This window comes from Halichoeres trimaculatus, unplaced genomic scaffold (assembly GCF_033239565.1).
Source record: "Halichoeres trimaculatus isolate MK-OKI-2021-1 unplaced genomic scaffold, fHalTri1.1 fHalTri1_scaffold_17, whole genome shotgun sequence".
Taxonomy (NCBI): domain Eukaryota; kingdom Metazoa; phylum Chordata; class Actinopteri; order Labriformes; family Labridae; genus Halichoeres; species Halichoeres trimaculatus.
The window spans coordinates 28,647,595-28,672,054 of NW_027437195.1; positions in this window are offsets into that span (position 1 = coordinate 28,647,595).

The following is a 24,460-nucleotide window of genomic DNA, read 5'->3' on the forward strand; positions in this document are numbered from 1 at the left end:
AATAAACATTTTCTGTTTTCATGAAATAGCTTCTCATTAAACAGAAAATTTTTAAATATTTTTTTTTTCCTAAAAAAAAAAATAAAACTGTTTTTATGAGATAGCTTTGTTGTAAAAACAGGAAGATTTTATTTTCAACTTTTTTTTTTTTCAAGTGAATGCAATATGCCACAGTTTTATCGTAGATTAAACATGAAAAAGTCCTTTGTGTCTTAACTGGCCAAGGAATTTATACTTTCAAGAAAAACTGTTAAAAAAGCTAAAAGTTGACTGATGATACAGAGTCCTTTTTATTTTCATGTCTGTGTGTTGGATCCTGTTGAGAGGCCAAGTCCCGCCCTCAAACCTGATGAGCCAATCACAGAGTGTTAAGCTGTTCCCAGACATTCTCTGTCCAGACGTCCATTGAAATGCATCAGAGAAAGTTAGTTTGTGTTTGCTTTAAGAGTTTTTATGAGATTTTAAAAAATGGTCAAACAGTGTTCATGGCGTACATGTTACTCTGACACAAGGTATCCTGAGAGTCTGGGTGATGGGGTTTATTTTAACTCTTACTTAAACAACTGTGTGTGAATCAAATGAAGAAGGATGTCTCCATCTGTTCTAAGGTAAGATGACATCGCATCTGAGGCAGCAGATTGTGACTTTGCTGTAAAGAAATATAAACTTATCTTTAACACCCGCTCCACAACTGCAGTCTGACGGACACTTTGGGATATTCTCTAACATTAGCTAATGTTAGCCTAATGTTAGCTCCTAGCTGTGTGGTGTATCATGTCTCTTTGTTTGTTGGGAGTTAATTGGCCTTTTTTGTTCTAGTTTTGTTCTTTGGTGATCGTACATTATTGTTAGCTGTTGTCCAAAGGGCTCTAGTTGAGCTAACGCTAGCCTCTGGAGCTTAGCTTCATTAGCTTATCTGTAATAGCTGACATAACAAAGCCTGTCAAATGTTTTGCAGAGACACACACTTGGTAAAGATGGTAAAAACAACTTTGCTGCCTGGACAGAAAGTTTCCCTAGTTTTGGGAACTATCCTTTTTAAATGTGTTTTTTTTTCTCTTGTATTCCTCCTCTAAATAAATAAATGACATCAGTAAGAGTGGTTCCCTGTTTTGGGGTTGGATTCAGTAAAAAAAAAATCAGAGAAATGAGAGTATTTCAGTTACAATCAGGGACAATCTGTGTTTCCACCGTGTTTACATTCATAGCCAGGTTGTTCTCTGTGTGTTTGTGGCTCTTTGCCATCGCAGCAGTTAATTATCTTTGAGGATTTTATCACTGCTTTCATTAAAACAAGGCTTTCTCTGCTCTTTGTAACCATTTTTTCTGCAGATATACAACATGCACTCCATACCTCCAGCCTTTGCCATGGCGGTAATTAGTATTTGTTGAGTAATAAAGCCTGGAAGAATAGAGAGACTACAAAGGAAAGGCTGATTTAAAGTGGGTCAGAGCTGGATAATTAAAGCGGCTGTGCATCTGGCAACTTTTCATTAACAAGCCAACACACAGAAAAACAACAACAAGCACATGGCTGAGCAATAAACAATCCCTTGTCGTTCTGGTTGGTTACATAAGGATGGCACTGAGAGTCCACACGATAGAGATGGAAGATACTAGCTGTTAAATACCAGATGATTTGCTTTTCTTAGAAGTTTTACTTCTATATATTATATTCCCTTCCCCTTATTCAGTGGCTAGAGGTTGCAAGTTGGATTTGATCCCTATACCTAAACCGGTATACCAGTTTTATCACCGTCATCCCCTGGTATCATATGTTGCCATGAAATTAATTCTGCAATACCGTCATTACCGTGGTGAAGCATTGTTACACATAATTAAGTCCATTTAGTCACTTTTCTGCCACAGCTGTTCTCAAAATAACCCTTTAAGGCCAGTAGCACCGAGAACGTGACGTGGCTTACTAGAAGGAGTAAACATTTACCGGCGTGCCAAAAGTGCGCCTGGTGTGCATGACAACGGCTCCCCTGTTTTGGACACATGCTGCACATCACTTCAGGTATGTGTCTATACTCAAACCTCAAAACCAAAAATGTGACAACCATTTTTGAACAAAAGTAGTGGCATCAAGATAAAGATTTTGACTAACTGAATACCAATGAGCCGCAACATTTTTCACACGCTTCGAACCCTGCGGCTAAATTATGGATTTTTCCAGTCCATCTTTTTTGTTATTTATAAAATATATGCCAACGAAAAATATGAATTTTGCCAAGCTTTGACGGAGTTAAGGCGGAGTGGCTGCTGTCATATCAGTTGGTGCTTCTGCTAATGGGAAAGGACAACCATAGACCAGTGGTTCTCGAACTTTTTTCAGTCATAAACCCCCTGTGATGTGTTTTTTTTCTTCTGCTAAGTACCCCCCCCCCAACCCCTACAAGCACAAAGCAGATCTGAATGAAAAAAACCATAGCACTGTACTCTTAGTGTCTATAGAAAATGATTTAAAATTTATGAATTTGAACTCAAATTGGATTCAAACATTGATTAATAAAATGGTGATAAAGGATTTTTGCTTGGTTGCTATTTTTTGAATATACATCTTTCAATCTTGCGTACCCTCAGGGGTACACCTACCCCCGTTTGAAAACCACTGCCATAGACTGTTTAAAACTTGAACGAAGCCTCCGCGATGTCACCCGTCTGTTCCTGAAACCGTGAAATGAAGCCAATCCGCAGACGCAGCCACATTCACTATGACGCCGGCTGTGCGTTTTTCTTCAAGCAGCTACAGAGCGCCCAGCGGTCACGCGACCTGAGCTGAGCCTCTGATTGGACAATCAAATGATCCCAATAACTTTTAAACCGCAGAGATAGAAAAAAAACACTCACCATACAGTGTGTGCCGGTAGTAAAATCAGCGTTTTAGACCCAAGCTGTTTTTTGAACCAGGCTGTAAAAACGCTTTTTAAGTCAGTTTTTATGCGGTTTTTATTGATATCGGATATCAGTCCTATATCAGCAAAAAAACAAGTATCGGTATCGTATTCGAGTGCATCTAAAATCTCTGATATAAGCAGTTTCTGTTACCCATTGGTTAATAATAAATGGGTCAGTTTTTCCTCATACTGTTGCTGACTACTGTTCTTTGTTTGAATAATATCACTTAATCAAGCCTTTTCTAACATGACAGACACACTACTAAATAAGTAATAAAAGTATGCATGTTTTATAATGATATTGTATCGGATTAATATCGGTATCAGCTAATACTCAATGCTGCAGTATGGGTATCGTATCGGAAGTGAAAACGTAATATCGGGACATCCCTACTTACCGGATTTTGCCCCTTGGGGGAAACAAGCATTGTGCTAGTTTGCTTTAAATTTGTCTTTACCCTTCTTTTTGTCCAATAAACATGTATCTGAAAAATGCCTTTGATAGACTCTTGTTCTGAGGATGAAGCCTGAGCGCCGTCCAGAGCAACATCATATTGTTCTGTCAGGACAATTTATTGTTTTTGATGATGAATATATTAAAAAAAAAGTCTTAAATGATTTAAGAATCATAAGAATCATGCCTCAAAAGATTTTTCGTTTTCATTTGTTGTCTGAAAAAAATGCAATAGTGGCAGAAAAATCATATGAGTGAAATGTTATGTTTCATGCCACAGCCGTTTGTTTTACAGCAGTGTTTGGAGGAAAAGAAGCTCAGAAATCTTAAGTGCTTCATTAGACAACCTTACAAGCTTCAGAAAACAGACAGAACATACATTTAGGAAAACTCACAGGGCGACAATCCAGTAATGTTAATTTTAACAAATTTATTGGCGTCCAAAATGCTGTTCGTTAATTGCTCACCGTTTTTAAATTTAGTCTGTAAATATTCTTCATTCCTCAGACCCAGTTTGCTCAGCAGTATCGTTACTTTAAGCTTGAAATGGATTAAGTTTCTCTACCAAAAGCACATTGTGGGTGAAGACTTTTTCCACCTGCGAGGTAGGATGAGCACACTGATTACACAGAACAACGTCAGAATCCTGTTTTGAAAAGACTTCCCTTATTCCATGTTGGAAAATTGTGATTTACCGTTATCGCAAAATGAAAGAAAAATACTGTGATATGAATTTTAGGTCATATCGCCCACCCCTGATATTGCCCCACCAGTTCACTGAATCCTGCACCCTCGCCTCCTCTTGCTCGCTCTCACTGAGCATGCGGTGGCGGCGCTAACACAGTCAGACCAGTACATTTCCCATGCTCATATTGATCCAAAGTGGAGGCAAGTGCTTCAGGAAATAGTGAACGCTGCTTGTTATTGTTCACCGTGACGACTTCTCCATCGATCTGCGGATTATGCTCCAACTGTGGACCGTTGCGCTTCTAATCAGGGCGATGAAGTGAAGCTTTTTCAACAATAAACCCAGGAAAACATCTTTAACGTTTGATATTTAAACATACTCCTTCAGCTTCATTTAAATATATACGTATCCTTCTCATTTATCGCTCCATTAAAGCAAAAATAGCACAATTCAAGCAAGACGCTGGAGACTTTGATCTGCAGACAGATGAGTGTGTAACAGTGTTTGAAGCCTGAGTGTGTCCCCTTGAGATCTATATTTAAAACATGCAGAAAATGCATCTTATTCTAATTAGGAGGCAAATTATGGATTTATGGTTCATATACTGAAAATTAAAATAATATAAGAGTGCCGTGTCTTTGAGACGCAGGAACCTCCAGAGGTTTAGAAGAAGACGAAGGCCCAGGAAAACTAGACGTGAAGTTAACTACAGCTGTGATTCTGAAACGAAGAGTGTGTTTCTGTCCAAGCATGAAACCACCTCCTCTCATCTTCCTGTCATCTCCTCTGCTGTCTCCTCCTCCTCCTCCTCCTCCTCCTGTCGGGCCTGTTTGGGTATCACGGTGACTGTAGGGGAGCTGCGGCTCTGCAGGCATCTGCTCGTTTTGTTAGGAGCCGTGTGCAAGTAAACACTTTCTGCTCGCGACCATCTGTCCAAGCTCAGATCTGCATGAGAGCTGGCAGACTTGGCTGGAAGAGACGGAGAGAAGGGAAGAGAAAGAGATGAAAGAAGCACAGAAAAGGGAGAAAGGAGGGAAAAAGGAAAAGTAGTTTTTGATCGAGTGTTTATGTAACAAACATCAACCATCTCCAAACCAAATATCTCCCTGTGTCTGTCGTGACCTTATAATATGTGGACGCTGTCTTCCATCTCTGTCTGATGTGATGTTTTTCGAAGCCTTTTGTTGCCATATTGGAAGTAAAGAGGCGGGCTTTGAGTCTCGGCACTAACAGCCATAGGGCACCTGTATGTCAGTCAGGTGAGCTGTGCCTCTGATTGGTTGAACTCTTGATCTTAATATCTCCTAAACAGCCGACTAGTAAGTCCCCGTGCAGTGTATGCTGATGGAAAAATGTTGTATTCAGACTGGAGTCATGTTTTAAACCAGGCTCTAACTGGTTTCCACAGTACTTCTGCAGACTGCCTCTAGTGGACATTCGATGAACTGCAGTTTCCATCACTTGGTGGTTTCCGCCTTGTTGTGATCATCTGTTTCTCTCTATACCTGTGTAAGTTAATCAGCTGTTATAGATTTAGTCTTTTGATGAAAATATCTGTCAGTTTTAGTTTTTTGACCTTCACACTGTTAGTCTAGTTTTAGCAAATTAAGATTTTATCTTCAAAATCACTCTCTTTGTGGATTTTAACCATTGATTGCCAAATAAAAATGGCAGACTGCTAGCCAAGCAGCCTGCTTTGGCTTTCCAGGAAGTGTACTATAAAATCTCCCTGTTGTTATGGTGTTTTGTAACCGTGAGTGAGGAGGGAACAATGGGTGTGCAAAATCCTGCTGTATATCGACTTGTCCGGCAGAAAGTACAGGTTGTCTGTGCTCGAATCAAACTACAGCCCCACGAGTGGTGTTTTAAGTGAAAAAACAGACATACCAAAAAACTCATTTTATCTTTTTCACAATTTTAAAGTTGGCCAACAAACTTTAAAATCCACTGGGCACATGGTCTGTGCCATGTGAAGCACAGATAGTTGTTCTGGGCTGTATTAAGCACAGACGGCTGGTCTGTGCCATGTGGAGCACTCACAACTGGCCTGCGCCATGTGGAGCATAGACAGTGGTTCTGTGCTACATTGAGCACGGACAGCTAGTCTGTGCCATTAGGGGCTTAGATAGTCATTCAGTGTTATATTGAGCACAGACAGCTAGTATGTGCCCTGTGAAGCACAGACAGTTAGTTCATATTACGTGGAGGACAGACAGTCTTTCTGTTCAGTATTGAGCACAGGCAGCTGGTCCTTGCCATGTCGAGCACAGACAGTCAGTTTATATTATTTGGAGCTCTGTGCCATGTGGAACACATACAACCATTACATACTATATTGAGCATAGACAGATTGCCTGTGCCATGTAGAGCACAGACAGTTAGTTGATATAGTTGATATCATGTGGAGCGCAGACAGCTGACCTGTGCCATGTGGAGCACAGACAGTCCGTTAGTATCATGTGGAGCGCAGACAGCTGGCCTGCGCCATTTGGAACACAGACAGTCAGTTTGTATCATGTGGAACACAGACAACCGTTCTTAACTATATTGAGCACAGACAGCTGGTCTGTGCCATGTGGAGTTTAGATAGCTGGTCTATGCCATGTGGAGCACAGACAGCCAGTTCATATCATGTGGAGCGCAGACAGTTGGCCTGCACCATGTGGAACACAGACAAATGTTACATACCATATTGAGCACAAATAGCTGGCTGGCGCCATGTGGAACACAGATAGCTGGTCTGTGCCACGTGGAGCATACACTCTTTCTGTCTCATTGTTTCACAACTTATCCTGTCATTTCACACATACACATCTACATTACTCACTTTAATAACACATAGTTCATTTTAGCATTCTTTAAATATTCCTCACAGCCCTTGTGTGAGGTTATAACAGTTTACTGTCTTCATCTACGATAGTGTCAAATGATGTTTTTCTGTCATAAAAAGGAGTATCGGATAAGACTTTGTGTTCTTCACCATGAGAAAAATCTTTGTTGGGAAAGGTTTTTTTTTTTTTACTTGAGCAGTTATAAATCCTATGAAAGCACTAGCTGCTTTAAAAATCCATGGAGATGTGTCCCTTTTTTATTTATTTATTCATGTTTGTCTGAGTACGAGCTGGAAACTGAGAGTCTCAGTTTCCTATTGTTCAGAACAGAATGGAGCAGGTTTTGGACGTGTTTATGTTGAAGATGCGGTCCAGAAATGGAGCCTGTGAGTGGGCGTTGGCAAGATGCAGCTCTGCAGGGAGATGTGTTTAAATATCTCCATTCACCAAAGGCTGGGAGACAATGTGCATCATGCTCTATTTTTTAGATAAATGAAGTTATTCTTTGACAAAGGTTATGCTAATTCTCCCTGATAAACACAGCTTCTGATTGGCTGAGGGGGAGCTAAGATAAACACATGTATGAGACAAGGAAAACACGACCAGCTGTGACTGTCCGACTCAATCACACCCATGATTTTAGGAAAACAGCCGTGATGTTTCTCTGTTTTAAAATCTGATATTTTGGTATCAATCACAGTGAAATCAAAACAGTTTGAGGAAAGTGAGAAAGTGAAGGAGAAGCTGCAGAATTAGCAGAAAGGCAATCTGCCAAAATCTGATCAGATCTGTAGTCTGTGTGTTTACGTCGTGACTCCATCTGCTCGTCTTTATGACGGGTGTTATCGGCCCGTCTGTGTGTTTATCAGCGCTCAGATACACAGAACAAAGGGCAGGAAACACAACATGTTGATGAGGTGAACTCCCCTCCACACTTTTCCACCCACAGCTCAGGCTTTCAGATAATCTCTGGATCAGGTCCGAACATCTGCCCACACTTCCTGGACCGGCCATGTTTACTCTGATGTAATTAACTGTTTTTCTCAGTTATCCATAAAGGAAGGAGGAATAATCCGTTTTTGTTGATTGCTAATCAGGACGCTGACTTTGAAAGGGAGCTCTGCAGATCGTTTGCTCATCATGATGCCGGACGAGGATGCTCTTTCTCAGCAGGTCAGACTTCTTCACCTGGCTTCACTCCTCTTTTTCCACTCTTTTCTAACCCACTCCATCACCCGGCCTGTGTACCTGTTTGCCTCTTTATCCTTTGAGCTGCTGATGTGCTCTGAATGATCCGGCTCCATCTGCCCTGACCTTATTCTGTCTCTCTATCCTTCAGCCAGTCCATCACTTCTTCAGTCTGCCTGCCCGTCAGAATCACAATCACTGGTTTTCCTCCAGGACCACATGTGAGGAATACAGAAGGAGCTGACTCAGAGCTGAGATGCTAACACCTCAAGAAAACATGGTTTATTATTATTTTACAAATATCTTTATCACTGAAACTCCAACGAGCACCAGGAGGAAGTTTGGGTCTTTGGAAGACTTTGATTTAGAATAACTTTAGGCGAGTTACAGCTTAAAGACTCTTTACTTACATCAGATTTGTGCCTTTTCAGCCTCTGGATGTAAACCTTTATTTTACTTACTGTCTCTTTAAGCACCATTCTCCACTCTAGAAGCCTCCTCCACTGCTGCCACGCTTCAAAGTCCTGTTTTTTTTTTCAGTAAATCTCAAGTTCAAGTTTAGTCTTGAGTCCCTAAGATTCAAGTCACCAGAAGAATTAGAATAGAATAGAATAGAATAGAATAGAATACAATACAATACAATACAATACAATACAATACAATAGACCTCCACAGGGTCCAGGACTGAGCTTCTTCAGCAGTCTGTTCAGTCTCTGTCTCCTGGATCCTGTCTGCTCACAGTAGTTAGCTCTGTTAGCCATGTCTGTGAATAGCATGATGCTACTCTGCCCTCTGGTATTCCCTCTGTTGCTGGGTTAGCACAGCTAGCTCGTCCATCTTATTGGAGATAGATCTTACGTTCCCAATAACGATGGATGGAAGGACAGGTCCATGTCGTCACTTATTAGCTCACACCACACACTTTGTGGGAAACATCCGGCCTTGCACCAGTTAGCATCGACATGCTACAGGCTGCTAGCAGCTGATTTCACATGTAAACAATGCAGCCATGGTTACATGTAGGATCTCCAGACAAACACAGGAGCAAAAGTAGTAAAAATATCACTGAAGACAAAACCAGTTTGGTGTCCATGACCAACAGATGAGCCGTACAAAGTAATGATCCACTCCAAATGCAAAAATGACGGAAGAGACGAAAAAATAACAAGAAACAGACAAAGAAGAGAGAACTGCTGCAACAGGCAGCCACAACCAACATAGCGGTGCCTAGCAACTGATTAAGGTCTGATTCAAGTCCTGTTTATCTCAGTCCAGGTGCTGGTCAAGTCCTGCTGCTATCAATATGAGTCCAACTCAAAGTGCCGTCCAAGTCCAGCCTTGCTTTTCACAGTCCAAGTCCCAGTCTAGTCCTGCTTATCTTAGTATTAACCAAAGTCCAAGTTTAGTCTTAGTCCTAGTTCTGGTCTTTTCTGCTCATCTCAGCCCCATCCAAAGTCAAGTCCTGTTTTTCTCAGCCCAAGCCTGAGACAGTATTTATATGAGACCATGTTTAAGTTCTAGGCTGAGCCAAGTCTTGCTAGTCTCTCTAAAAATCAAAAATTCAGTCGGCCTATCTAAGTCCCTATCCAAGTCAATCCCACGCCAATTCAAAGTCACGACCTTCTTATCTCAGTCTGAGTTTTTGTCCAGTCCTGCATATCTCAGTCTGACTCCAAGTCAAGTTCTGCTTGAGTACAAGTCCTAGTTTAACTTTGCTTACCTTAGTCTAGGTTTAAGTTGAGTCCTGTTTATATCAGCCCACTTCCAAGTCTAGTCTTTCTTATCTCACTTTGAATCAATGTCAGTCCTACTTCAGGTCTAGTCCCGATTTTCTCAGTCTGAGTCCGAGTTAATTTCATCTGGAGTCTCTCATTGACCCTGAAACCAGCAGCTCAGACCGGACAGGATCAGACCCCTTTACTCTCAGGGGTCTCTTTATTTATTCTCAATGAGTCAACAAAGACTCTAATAAAGAGCTGATGTGTTGATAATCTCTCTGCTCTTTCTGGTGCGTTATGTAACAAAGTCAAACAGCAGAGAGGAGGAAAAATCTCCAGCGAAGGTGTGGAGGAGTTTTGACACCGTTTCTGACAGAACCAGAATCTTCTGTTGTGGTTTTTAATGTAGAGAGAAGTTGAATGTAGAGGTTTGAGCTTCCAGAGTGGACTCAGAAAGTAATAAAAGACGTTGCTTTCCTGTTTGGAGTGATTCTGTCCAAGCTGTCCACATATTTGATATTCATGGAGGGCCGAACACAGCCCCCTCCTCCTCCTCCTCTTCCTCCTCCTCCTCCTCCTTTCTGTACCAGTTCGGGGGCGAGGCAGAGGATCAGCCAGGATTTCTGAAGTGTCTGTTGTGTTGCCATAGATAGAACATGCCAGAGGCTCTGATGGATAGATAGCTAACAATTCATCTCCCTGCAGATGGGACCCCCAGACTGGTAAACCCAACGCCCACGTCCCCTGCTCCCCTCGCCTCCCCTCCCACGCTGTCTGTCTGTCTGTCTGTCTGGACGAAGGGGAAGGGGAAGCTTCAGCGTTTCTGCCCCGGGGGTTGAAAACACACACTAGGAAGATGCGTAGCGAAGCACGAGGACGGTAGGAACATGTCTGCTTTTTATTTTTAACAAGGGATGAAAAATTAGCTTCCGGCCAGGATGTCTGTAAACATCCACGATGCCAAGTGTTTGTGTGTTTGAACCAGCAGCTCTGGTACAGGAGAGTTCATGTACACACACACACACACACACACACACACACACACACACACACACACACAGTCAGCCATGCCTGGAAGGAGAGACAACAACCCAAACATGCAGCTAACAACCTGTTTTCACAGAGACTGACTCCGTACAGGTGAACCTGACAGACTGTAACTGGTCATAGAAATGTTTTCATCAGGTTTGATGATGATGATGTTTGTTAAACGTTATTTTTAATGAGTTACTTAGAAAACAAGTTACGAAAAAGGGTTCCTGTATGTGTCGTACAAACTCAGAAAAACATCCAATCATACAAAATAAAACACATTTATATTTACTGTTAAAAGATCAGCTGCTTTGGCTTGGTGTGTGTGTGGTTTCTGGTGTTTCTGCAGGCAGCCCCTTGTGGACGCTTGGTGAACTGCAGTTTTTAACACTTTTGCATGAGCTTCATATTTTTGGACCAGAGGTTGCTGCTTGATCAGACTGCATCACTACCTGACTCTACCCCCTGACATATTTTACAATCCTGGAAAAAAATACACCAGAACGGCAGCTGTCAATCATCGTTTAACGTGACGTAAAACTTAATTTTTAACCTCTTATAACTAATGACAACAAAACTTTTCAGAAAAAAGAGGACTTGAATACAAGGCAGCCAAATTATATCTTCAAATCACCACAACAATCAGACGTGAGAAACATTTCCACCAGGTGTATTCATTTTTTAAAGTTTGACCACAGCCCATCTGGAATGACTGGGGAGATGGATTTTTTGACCTATGACACAGCCAGCCACCAGGGGGAGCAGTTTAATATTTAGGGTTATATGTTAAATTTTTACGCAAGAGCTTTTATAGTGTGCTAAATTTAATGTGAAGTGTTAAAGAAAATACAGACATGCACCGATTTTCTTAATTTTGGGGGGATCAGTGATTGACCCATCCTTACATATGAAACTGATCTTGTGTACCTTCGGGAAGGTCTGACAGCCAGCCATTGTTGCTGTTTTGCTCTGACACCTAAAACTCAGGACACTGAGTTTGATAACAATGACTTTCAATAAAAAGAGATTGGAACATTCAAGATATATGCTGTCAGTTAAAAAAAATAAAAATCAGTATCGGCCTAAATGGGTGTCGGCAGGTCAGGCTTTTTAAATATCGGTGATCGGCCTGAAAACTGTGATCTGTGCATCCCTAATAAACTACAATATCATTACTCAGTCAATATTTATTTAGTTTATTTTAATAATTATTACGTCCTCTGCCTCATTATAATTATTCTCTGCTCCCCTGCCCTGGATTTCCTTCTCCTGCCGTCTAACAACTTTAAGCTTTTCTAACTTGAGCTCAGTAGATAAGCCTGATGAATCTGACAATTTCAGGACTGAATTGGTGCATCCCTAATGCCAAACATCTGCATGTTTTAGATTAGCTGATTTTGAAGAAGAGAAGAACACTTTGAATGAGTTTGGATGACATATAATATCAATTTCTCGGATGTTAAAAGGCAACTAAAAATCATTTTAAGATTTAATTTAGAACTTTAAGTCAGAACTGTGCAAATCCAGAAAAAGAAACGGATACTTTTAGTGATGAAAATGATGCTAGATATTATTTGAAATATCTTCCTTAGAAGAGGATGTTACCCTAATGATGATCCTCTCCTCAATCATAGGTTTGTCTTATTTTGAAAGGTGTTTTCTGGATGTCTGTGCACCACTTCCTGTCTTGCTCGATCTGCTTTTTATAAATTGATGCTTCACAGATCCTCATAGCTCCAGCCTAACAGAACTAGGACACAGCTGGAGTAAGTCTACACATTAACTTGAATAGAAAACCAATCTGATCGGCTGCCATGATGGGACAAAGATCATCCAAAACTTAAAAACACAACATGAGCACCAAATGTTGGTATTAAACCGAACTAAGTTTTGGATTTGAAGTAAACATCTGCTCACACAGGAAGCTGTTAAAGTGGAGATGTTTGTGTTGATTTAAAAGCCTGAATCATTTTGAGTATTTTGTTAAAAAAAATGTCTATTTACATATTTTCTGCCTCCTAACTTTTTTCATGCGTCTGGGATTGAAAAACTTGAGACAGGATGAAAAACTCTGCAGAATGAGCTGATTCCTGCCTCTGAAGAGATGTTTGTTATTCCTATGGAGGCATATATTGTGACACAGTTAAGATTCAGCATATGGCTCCATTACAACAAACAAAATTAAAATTCTTGGAGCATATCTGCCGTCTTTGTGCAGAGCAGAGAGCAGATGCACCTTCATCTTAAAGCTCTTTAACAGCTCCAGTTGATGGAGCTTTCCTCCAGCACACTTTCTCCTCCTCCAAGCCTTCTCATCTGTAACTGGTCACTGTTAAACTTATTTAAATTCAGTCCAGGGAGGGGGGATCATGGCCGTCTTTCACTTTCAGTCTCCCTCCTGCAACTGATGGCTAACAAGGGCTTAAGTTTTCAAATCTGCGCTAACAAGGCCGGTGCCATCCCGAGGTTTGGGGATTTCATTTGGCCTGGAGGTAAAAAAGGCTGACTAATAACCAAAAACAGAGCTCACTACCCCCGCCAACATGCCCCGCAGCTTTATTTTCCTACTTCACCGCTCATTTGTTCAGGACAGGTTGGGCTGAGCAGGAACATCTGTGGGTAAATCTGCTTTTTTTGAAGTATGTAGTGAAAGTTGGAGCATATAAAAACTTTAGACTTAAAAAAAAAACCCGATATTGTAACACTTTGCATTCACCTTCAGCCAAATTCAATGTTTGTTTACATCCGGTTACATTTAACCATTCAAATCCCCATTTTGTAAACAGCTTAGCTTAGCTGGCTTTACTACCACAAAACAACCCTGATCCCTCTGCTGTGTTTACCCTCCTATTAAAGCTGCATTTCAGCCTCTCACACACTCTTTCATTCAGCCACAGCGCAGAGCCGTAAACAGAAGATAATACTCAGTCACTGTCAGAAAAGCCTCCTCACACCCTGCTCTGTAATTATTCCCTACGACCATTACGGGCACTCGGGGATAAGACGGAGAGGATGTGGAAATGTACGACATTACTCGATGTAAAAATCACTACATGAGAGGGTGCTCCTCTAACAGGAGCTTTAAGTGTTTTAGCCTTCAGCTCTGGAATAAATGTCACAGAGGACTTCGTGGAAATTGTTGCACTAAATGTCACAACGTGGAGAAGTGCAGACTGTAATGAGGAGGGACTCTGGAGTCTTCTCTTATTGCAGATTTGTGCTTGAAAACCTTCATTTCAGTTACTGTCTCTTTAAGAGCCATTCTCCACTCTAGAAGCCTCCTCCACTGCTGCCATACTACAAAGCCCTGTTTCCTTATTTAGAGAATGAGGAAATGCGGCCACGTGTTACACCCTCAGATGTGACCAGGAAAGTTTGGAAAGGGACAAAATTCTCAGTTAAAAGTTTCTTCATCAAGTCACCAAACCTCAAGTTTGTGTTGAGTCTCAAACTCTTGGGATTCAAGTCCAAGACGAGTCCAAGTCACCCTAAGAGTGAAGGTCAGATCCAAGTCCTGTTCATCTCAGTGTAAGATGGAGTCCAGGAACACCTCAATCAAAGTCCAGACTTGTTCATCTCAGCCCAAGTACTTGTCAAATCCTTCTATTATCATTTGGAGTCCGAGTCCTGCTTATCTTAGTCCAAGTCCCACTAAAGTCTTGCTTATCTAGGTCCTAGTCTAAGTCAAATCCTGCTTGTCAAAGTTCCAGTTTGAGTCTGAGCAAAGTCCAGACCTGCTCATCCCAGCCCAAGTACTTGTCAAGACCTGCTACTATCAGAACAAGTCCAAGTGCTGCTTGTTTCCATCTGTGTTTAGTCCTGTTTATGGTAGTCCAAGTTTGACTCAAGTCCTGCTCATCTCAGTCCCAGTCCAAGTTGAGTCCTCCTTATTCCGGTTCAAGGCTGAGCCAAGTTTTGTGTGTCCTACTGTAATCACAAAACTGAGTCTGGTCTATCTTAGGCCAAGTCAGTGTAGAATCCTGCTTGTCCCAGTAAGATCAGATTCAAGTCCTGCTCATCTCAGTCCAGGTCAGGGTCATATAATGCTTTTCTCAATCCAAGTCCAGACCTGCTTCTATCAGCCCAAGTAGTTGTCAAATCTTTCTACTGTCAGTCCACGTTTTGCTACAATCAGTTGGAGTCAGAGTCCTGCTTATTTCTATCCAAGTCCAGTCCTGCTTATCTAGGTCCTAGTCCAACTCAAGTCCTGTTTATCTCTGTTCCAGTTCAAGTTAAATCAAAGTCCTGAAATGCTCAACCAAGCCAAAGTACTTGGACTTGACAAATACTTGTTGCTGCTAGAAATAAGTTCAAGTCCAAGTGCTGTTTATCTCTATCGTAGTTCAGTCTTGCTGGTCTGAGTCCAAGTCCCAGTCAAGTCCTGCTCAACTCAGTCCAAGTCCCAGTCAAGACCTCCTAATCCCAGTTCAGATCTCAGCCGAGTCTTGCTTCACTTACTCTGATCAGGGTCCGGCCTATCTTAGGCCAAGTCAGAGTAGAATTCTGCTAGTCTCACCAGGACAAGTTTCAAGTCCTGCTAATCTTAGTCCTAGTCTGACTCAACCCTGTTCATCTAAATTTAGTCTAAGTCGAGTCCTTCTTACCCTACTACAATAACAAAACTGAGTCAGTAAGGTCAGATTTAGCTTCTTGTCACCTCAGTCCAGGTCAGAGTCATTTAATACTTATCTTAGTCTAAGTCCAGACATGTTTTTCCCAGCTTAAGTACTTGTCAAATCCTTCTTCTATCAGGCCAAGTCCCAGTCCTGCTACTATAGATTGGAGTCAGAGTCCTGTTTATTTCTATCCAAGTCCAGTCTTTCTTATCCTAGTCCAAGTCCCACTCAAATCCTGCTGACCTTGGCCCTAGTCCAAGTCAATCCTGCTAGTCTCACTTCCAGTTCAAGTTGAATCAGAGTCCGTACCTGCTTATCCCAGCCCAAGTACTTGTCAAATCCTTCTACTGTCAGTCTGAGTCCAAGTCCTGCTTATTTCTATGACCCGTCCTGCTTATCCTAGTCGAAGTCCCACTCAAGTCCTGCTTATCTTGGTTCCAGTTTGAGTCAAATCAAAGTCCTGACCTGCTCAACCAAGCCATAGTACTAGGACTAGTCCTAGTCTGAGTCAACCCTGTTTATCTAAACTTAATCAAAGTCAAGTCTTGCTTATCCCAGTTCAAGTCTAGGCCAAGTCTTGCTTGCCCTACTCCGATTACAAAACTGAGTCCAGCATATCTTAGACTAAGTCAGAGTCATGTAATTCCTATCTCAATCCAAGTCCAGTTCTGCTTATCTTAGTCCAAGTCCCACTCAAGTCATGGTAACTTGGTCCTAGTTTGAGTCAATTGTGTTTTTCTAAACTTAGTCTGAGTCAAGTCCTGATTATCCCATCCCACGAGTCTTGCTCGTCTTAGTCCAATCTCAAAATTCAGTCTGTTTGTTTGTCTCAGTCCAAGTCAGAGTCGCCTCTTTGGAAACTGGTCTGCAGATGAAAGCTGTGAGTGCTTTAAACAAAGGAGTCAGAATCAAAGTGTTACAAACAAGCAACAACCTCCAATGAGACATGAAGCCCACACACCAAGGTGATACAAACTGAAGGTCTTGTATGTGTGTGTTAAATGTAAAGACACTTCTACCCAACACCCACACTGCCAGTACATGAGGATTTATACTTTATCACATTTCAGTATCTTCAAGCCAGACTTCACAACAGAAAAAATCAGAATTGAAAACGTCCCGAACACGTGAGTCAGCCTGAGCACAGAGCGACTGAACCATGCGTTTAAATGAAAAAGAGAAAAACACTCTGAAGATGAATTTCCATTCAGCGTTTCTCTAACTACTCTTATGTAACTGTATTCAGAGCTGGTAGTCTGTCACAATCAGCAGTGGGTGCCTTGGCTGATATCCAGTGTTTGCCTTCAGGCTAATATCCGCCTGATTTATTAGAAAACTAATATAACGCTCGGCCCCGATTTGTCATTGTTTGCTCAGGAGGAATTAAGCTGCCGAGGTGTGAAAAGTCTCTAAATCCTGGGGAAAAGTTGCCAAGTTGGCACCAGAGAAGAAGTAAGAAGAGGAAGACGTACGATGTGCTTGACCAGAGGAATCATCTATTTCTAATTTCAAAGCAGGAGGACGTTCCTCTCAGAGCTCTCGCTGCAGACGGGCTGTTTGTGCAGCCTCGCAGTGGCAGTGGATGTCGGCCAAAGCAAGCAGAAACGGAGGGATGAGAAATGGAGGAGGGGGAGAAGGGGGGAGAAGTGGAGCCTCAGGGGGAGGAAGGGCGATCAGAGCAGCTTCCCACAGTTCTGCAGGATCGTGAGAAAGGCGGCGAGGATTGAGCCCAGCCGTCCGGAGTGTGGGCTAATTGATTTCAGCTGTTTCTACAGGGGGGGGATTTACCTTGCCGGTAATTAGCGGTGATTTCTGACAGCGCGGCGGCTCACCGGGCTGAGAGACCCTGCAGACGGATTTACAGCAGAGGATCAAACTCAAAAACACCCTGCTCTAAGAGGTTTTTGAAGCTATGGGGTCAAAATGTGACAAAGAGGTTCTGATTCTTCAGAGAAAGCTACAAATTCTGAACAGATAGATTTTACCCTTGATTGTTTTATCATTAACAAAGACCCAACAGTAAGACAAGATAAGATCCAGTCCCATCCTAAAGTCTATCTGGAATCAGGATAAAGACTCAGTTTCCCATGAGCACTATCATTCACTTTAGTAAAGACCAAAGTCTGTAGAATATATAGACATGGTCTTGATGATGTCACCTGTCTATTTCTGATGCAAAGTAATGAGGCCAGTGATCGGCAGGAGCCATATTGGAAATGCTGACTCAAGAGGCAGGTTTTCAGCCTCCTAACTACCAGCTATACGGTGCCAGACCTGTCAGTCCCATGGGCTGCGCTTCTGATTGGTCAAACTTGTGACCCTAAAATCTTCTGAACCCCTGAGTTAGCAAAGTAAAGTTAGCAATTCACATAAGAGCCGTTTTTGAACCAGGCTGTAAATATGTTTTTCAACGCTGTTAAAGTCATTTTTTTGGGCTTAGTGTGTGGTTTTGATCTTTCTGCAGCCGGTCACAAGTGGACGTCAACAAACTGCAACTGTTAGCGCTTTCACACAGGCTTCATGTTTTTAAAGCTAGATGTTGCCCCTTGATAAAGATGCGACTCTTACCGAGACATGCATTTGTTTTGGAAGCAAATTAATAAAGAGTGGATCTTCTTTTAGCAGGATAGTTTTAGCCCTTAGCTTCTAGCTTTAGTTAGTATTATAGCCTTAAGCTCATGTTTTAGCCTTTAGCCCATGTTTAAGCCTTAAGCTAGTGTTTCAGCCCTAAACTCATGTTCCAGCCTTTAGCCAATTGTTTGGCCATTAGTTTCTGTGTTCGTCTTTAGCTCCTATTTTAGTCTTTAGATCATGTCTTAGTCTTTTGCTTATGTTTAAGCCTTTAGTTCTCGTTCAAGCCTATAGCTTGTGTTCTGGCCTTTAGCCCAAGTTTTAGCCTTAAGCTTGTGTTTGAGCCTTTAGCCCAAGTTTTAGCCTTAAGCTTGTGTTTGAGCCTTTAGCCTATGTTTTTGGACTTTGGGTCATGTGTAGCCTTTAGCTCATTTGTAGCCCTTTGCTTGTGTTTTAACCTTCTGTCCACATTTAAGTCTTCGGCTTGTGTTATAACATTTAGCCCATCTTTAAGCCTTTTGCACAGGTATTGGCCTTTAGCCCATGTTTTAGCCTGAAGGTCATGTTTTAGCCTTTTGCTCATGCTTTATTCTTAAGCTTACGCTTTAGCCTTCCGCTCTTGTTTTAGCCTTTCGCTTGTATTTTAACACTCAGTCAACATTTCAGTCTTTAGCTCGTGTTTTAAATCTTAGCCCATGTTTGAGCCTTTTGCTCGGGTATTAGCCTTTAGCCCATGTTTCAGCCTTTAGCTTGTGTTTAAGCCTTTAGCTTGTGTTTTAGGCTTAAGCTTGAGTTTCAGCCCTAAACTCATGTTCCAGCCTTTAGCTCGTGTTTTAACCTTCAGTCCACATTTGAGCCTTTTGCGCAGATATTTGCCTTTAGCCTATGTTTCAGCCTTTAGCTCGTTTTTAAGCTTTTAGCCTATTCTTTAGCCTTTAGCTTGAGCTCTATCTCTCTCCTGTTCCTCTCTCTTCTGTTTTTCTGTCCTTTTTCTGTCTGACAGTTAGGCTCCAGTGTCCACCATCACTACAAAATTAATCACAGAAATCGTTTTCAGGATAGGAAAACACTAAACTTTTTCTGCTGGCGTGCTGCTGTCAAAGAGACTTTTGGTGTAGGTGCTATGACTGCTACAACTTAAGAGACTTTTGGACTTATATTAAGTCGTTTTCGCCCGACACAGCCCTCTAACACCCCGCTTTGTTTAAAATGATTGTCGAGAGATGCGCTCGCAGTGATTGTACGTAATGGATCGCACACACTGTCCGCGTGCTTGTGCTTGTGCATGAAGTAAACCGTGCCGAAGCCCACCTCTTCGAAGCGTGCCAAAGCACGGAAGGGAATCATGCTTGAGCACGGCACAGTTGCGGTCACACTGTCCATTCCAAACGTGCTTTACAGCTGAAGCGTGCTTAGGCACGGCACGATTGGCCAGTGTGACCGCGTCCTAAATCTTTTCTGCATTTATTTTTATTCATGTATTAGTGTGACATTCTGATGCATGCCTGCCTGCAATCATGTATGTAAAAATTAAGATATATATAAGGATATCAACAGATGTGTTTTGAATCTCTCAGGGGAAGGCTGAGAGAAGTTTTATTTGCAGATTTCCCTCGTTAATAATTGATTGTTCTGCTTCAACAACTTCCCAAAGCTTCCTGTAACTTTATCAAGCAGCAGCCATTAAAAGCCAACTTTAGCCTCCGTCCCAGGACTCCAGCAGCGCCGTCTAAATTTGGAAAACCCACACAGAGTCAGATTTTTCTGTTTGTTTGGACGACATCTCAAAGATCCAAACTGTGTCATAGAAGCAGAAAAAGCAGATTGGAGCCGGCAGTGTATATTCAGCGTTTTGAAACAGCGCCTGGTTTCCCTGAAGCTTCGCGGTGCCAGGTTTGACTTTGCTCTATTTTAAGCCGCTCAACTGAGATAACCTCCTGGGTGAGGGAGGAGGAGTGAGGAAACCTGCTTTACTGTGACAGTTTCCCCTGGAAAGGCTCTGATCTGGCTCGCAGGCTTTGAATCATGTATCATCACCTCACATGATGGCGGCAGATTATCCAGATATTTGGTTTAAAACGCACACCTGAAGTGTCCACAAAGGCAGAAGGACTCACATCATCTGGTCAGAGATCTGTGGGCTTCACCTGGCTGACGACACATCTCCCTGAAATGAGAGGAAGTAAAAGCTGATGGTCCAGATGGCGGCTCTGAGGATGCAGCATCACTCTGAAGGAAATTATTGGCTACAGCGCTTTGTAAATAAAACGGCGCGGGGTGCCAAACGAGCACGTCGGCCCGTGTGGACGTGTGGGAGACAAATGGCTTAGAATTAGCCGTAGCATGTGGGCCGTCTGTCAGCCTGATCGTCTGGTAAATGGCACCTCAAGACGTTTGAGTTGAGACGGCCTCCTCTGCACACTTCAAACCGCCTGGTCCTGTGGAATTATGGGTACTCTGGATTCTTCTCATTTTATTTAAGGTTAACATCTATTGCAGAAAGATGAAGACGTTTGTTACTAAACAATATTAGGTCACGCAAAATCAATGGTGCCATGTTTAGGTACCTAAATGCATCCTTGTGACTGTGAGGGAGTGGGAGAGTAGGGGATTTTCCATGCCGGACATGAACACAGCATTACAAGGTTATATACTGAAGAATAAATATGTTAAATTGAAAATAATTTACATTTTATTATTAAACAAATTGACATTTTTTGCCACATAAACACACGAAAGTACAAAAAATTGGTACCATTAAATACAGATACTGATTGTCAGGTACCGGGTATCATTACCGTATCATTCACAATGTGGGAGGTACCCATCCCTACATCCAGAAGTATTTAGCTCTCATATTGGTTTTGACATTCAAACAAAAATAAATTTGGCAACATAAACATTTCACCTTTAAACTTAAGGTTGGTCATGATTTTGGATTATAAACTAAATTCCTTAAAAATTGGGGCTGAACAATTTATTGGATTAAAACTGACATCGAAATGTAATGGAATGCAATTTTCATATAACAAAGGCTGCATTTAAAAAATAAAAGAAAATATACTACAAACTTTAAACCAGCTTCAACGAGCCTTTTCTTGAGGAATGGAGTCTTGCGGGCTGAGCGTCCATAGAGGCCATGGCAGTGGAGTACATTGGCTATTGTTTTCTCTGTAACAATTATACCTGCTGCCTCCAAGTCTTTCTGGAGCACTTTCAGGGTGGTCCTTGGCTCGTTGAGCACTCTTCTGACTATCTTTCTGACTCCCTGGTCAGAAATCTTCAAGGAGCTCCTGTGCGTGGCCTGTTGATGGTAAGGTGGTGCTTCTTCCACTTGTGAATAATGGCCCCAACGGTGCTGACTGGAATATAATATACAACCACCTGAACTTGGGTCCAAATCTATTTCTTGGGGATGAAATGGCTCCACTTGGGAGGAAGAACTTTCCATCCCTCAGAGTTTTTATCCCCAGCTGTGATGGACTTGGTTTAGATCCTCCTAACCAATGGTCTTCTTTGAGCCTGATGGTGTGAATATGTCTCTGTCAGCTCCCGGTGTTCCAGTTTAGAGAGTGACCCTGTAAACTGGTGACTTTGAGCTGAACGTGCGCTTAGTCCACTGTTTCTCCACTTGAAGCTGTTCAGGGCTTTGAGAAAAAGCTTCAACCAGCTTTCGACGGCTTTGTTTCAAGAGCTTGTCTCCTTTGAGATTCAACAAACCATCTGCAGTGAAATAAAGCTCCATCAAAAGCAGCACAGGCTGAAGATCCTCCGTGCTAACAGGCTAACAGGCTAACTGCAGCGCTACACAGCTCCTCTATCTCCTTCTGTGGTGTCATTTTTGCGTAAAAGGCATTCATCGTCGTCCTACCGCCCTCCACTGGTCTGGTGGTGTTTTGGAAAGCCTGTTTTTTTTTTCTCAGCTCAAAAACAAAACAGACACAAAGGAGCTCTTTAATCAAAGGGTAGCTTTACATTGCAGAGGAAGAAGAAGAAAAAGCTCCACCTTTAAAGTGTCATCCCACTCACAAATGTAAAAAAAGGAAACAGGCTTTCCAACAGTTTAAGATTTCTTGCCAAGCATTGTTTCAGTTGCTGAAGCTCCTTTGTTTTCCCAGCGTATGAAAGACTCACTGGTCTCCAGAATCTGCAGATTTCACCCTGTGAAGTTAGCATCAGAGTCAGCCAAGGATTCGGTGCAGATTTCCTGCGTTTTCCCTCCGCCGTGAGTCACACAGGTCACACGTTTGTGCCAGACACACAGACACCTATTTGGATGCTCAGAGCATCTTCCTTCTTCCTCTCCAGCATGTTTGATATTCCAGTCTGCTGCTGCCGCCATGAATCAGATTATTGCAGCAGCGAAGTGGATTCTGGGTCCCTGCTTTAACGTTTCCTCCTCTCGTGGTCTTTAATACCTTTTTAAATAAATCATAAATTAAACTTCTCTCCAGGTGAACATCTTTGGAGTTTTGTCTGCTGCATCTCCAAGTTAAGACAAAGAGCAGCAAAGATAAACTGCTCACTTCTCTGTCTGACCTTTGACCTCTTTCTAAGTAGAGCCCGGCAGAGTGATTTGACAGGGAGCTGGTAGAAAAGTGACAGCTCTATCAGGCCGAGGACTTATGTCCCGCAGCAGGAGGGGGGCTGTGTTACAGGGGAAGAAGCTCATTGAGCTGCTTATAAATGCTTATAACCGCCTCTCTTCTCTGGTGTTCAGTGTAGACAAAGGCAGCAACTTCATCTTTCTGTCGGTGAAAAACATCAATCGTTACATCTTACTTTCTCACATCTCACAGGCTCTATGATCAGTTTTTGCAGCGTCATCTCTCAGTTCGGATTATGTGCTAGCATTTTTGCAGTGTGACCATGTGGCAACCTTTGGTCTTGACAACTACAGGTGACTGTGCAGTTCCACAAGTGTCCACTAGGGGCTGGCTGCAGAAGCTCCAGTAACTACATACACACCCATTAAAAAACACTGATCTCTACAGCAGGAAAAAAAAACACGTTTTTTATTTTTTATTTTCTTTTATTAATTTTTAATGAAAATAAAATTAAAATCTGAAAAAAGGGATGAAAAAATACAAAATCAATTTTAAAAAATATACATTTTTTAAACTATTCATTTGATTTATCATAACTATTTTATAAATAACCCCCCTCAAAAAATAGAAAACCTTAAAGAAAAATATAAACAAAAAATTGAAAACGTGTTTTTTTATTTTCTATATTTTATATTTTTAACTTTTTATCATTTTTTATAAAAAAAAAGAAAAAAATGAAAAAAATAACTAAAAAAGAATAGATTTATGAAAAAATAGAAATAGTTTTTTTTTTTAACTTTTTTTATTTATTATTATTATTTTTATATATAGAAAAAAACAAAAAATAAAAGAAAACTAAAAAAGAAAATAATTAATTAAAAAAAATAAACATGTTTTGTTTTAATTTTTTATTATTATTTGTCAATTAAAAAAACTGAAAAAAAAGAATTTATAACAAAAAAAAAATTTAAAAAAGGATTGTAATCTAGTTTATGGGTTAACTTCTCCACTTGCACACATTAAAATAAATTAGGAAAATATTAGTTTGAGGAATTTAATTTTTTAATAAAATCTTTTCAATACCTTTTTAACCAAACCAGTATTTCTAGAAATGTCTCAGAAAACGACATCTGGACTATTCATAGGCTGAATTATTTGTATAAAGATTTCTCAGGATGTGAAAATTCAAGAGTTTAAAAAACAAATCAGAAAAACACAAGACCAGATTAAAGTTATGTATCAGAGCAGGAAAGATGGAGAAGTTTGTGTACGAAGAGAAATATTCATGGCTATGTTGTTTGAGGTCAGAATACAAAAAAAAAAAAAAATTGGAAATAACTTTTTCCAGTAACAAGTAATTTATCTAACTACTATTTCAAATGTTACAATGCTGTTACAGTTACCCAGAGTGAAATGAGGCGCATTGCTTTTTATTTTGTTTGATTTCTACAGTTCAGTTCTTTATTTGAAGCTTCTCTTCAGCTTTAACTTTAGTTTCTTTGGGTGTTTTCACAATCTATTTCCGTACCTCTCTCGGTGTAGATGACTATGGGAGAAGAAATTAATCAATCAGCTGATACTGAAACCATTTTTTGAGAATAACTCCATGATTCAAACTTCTCACTCCCTGGGATGAATCCTAGTTTTGCTCTCTGATTTGCTGATTGCGTCTTTGAAAAGTATTTCTCACAGACGTCTCTTAAAGAGCTTCAAAGTCCTGACTCTTTCCACATTACAAACCCAAACTCTTTGCTCTGCGTCTTCAGCGGCTGTAACACTTTGTACTTTCTCCCCTGGAATCAGTAAAGTGCTCTCTGCTCTCTCATCTTATCCCTTTTTCATGAGGATTTCTCAGAGACATGAATAATGTAAGATCTAATTTTAAATCATCTGAAAGCTCAGCGAGACGATTCCT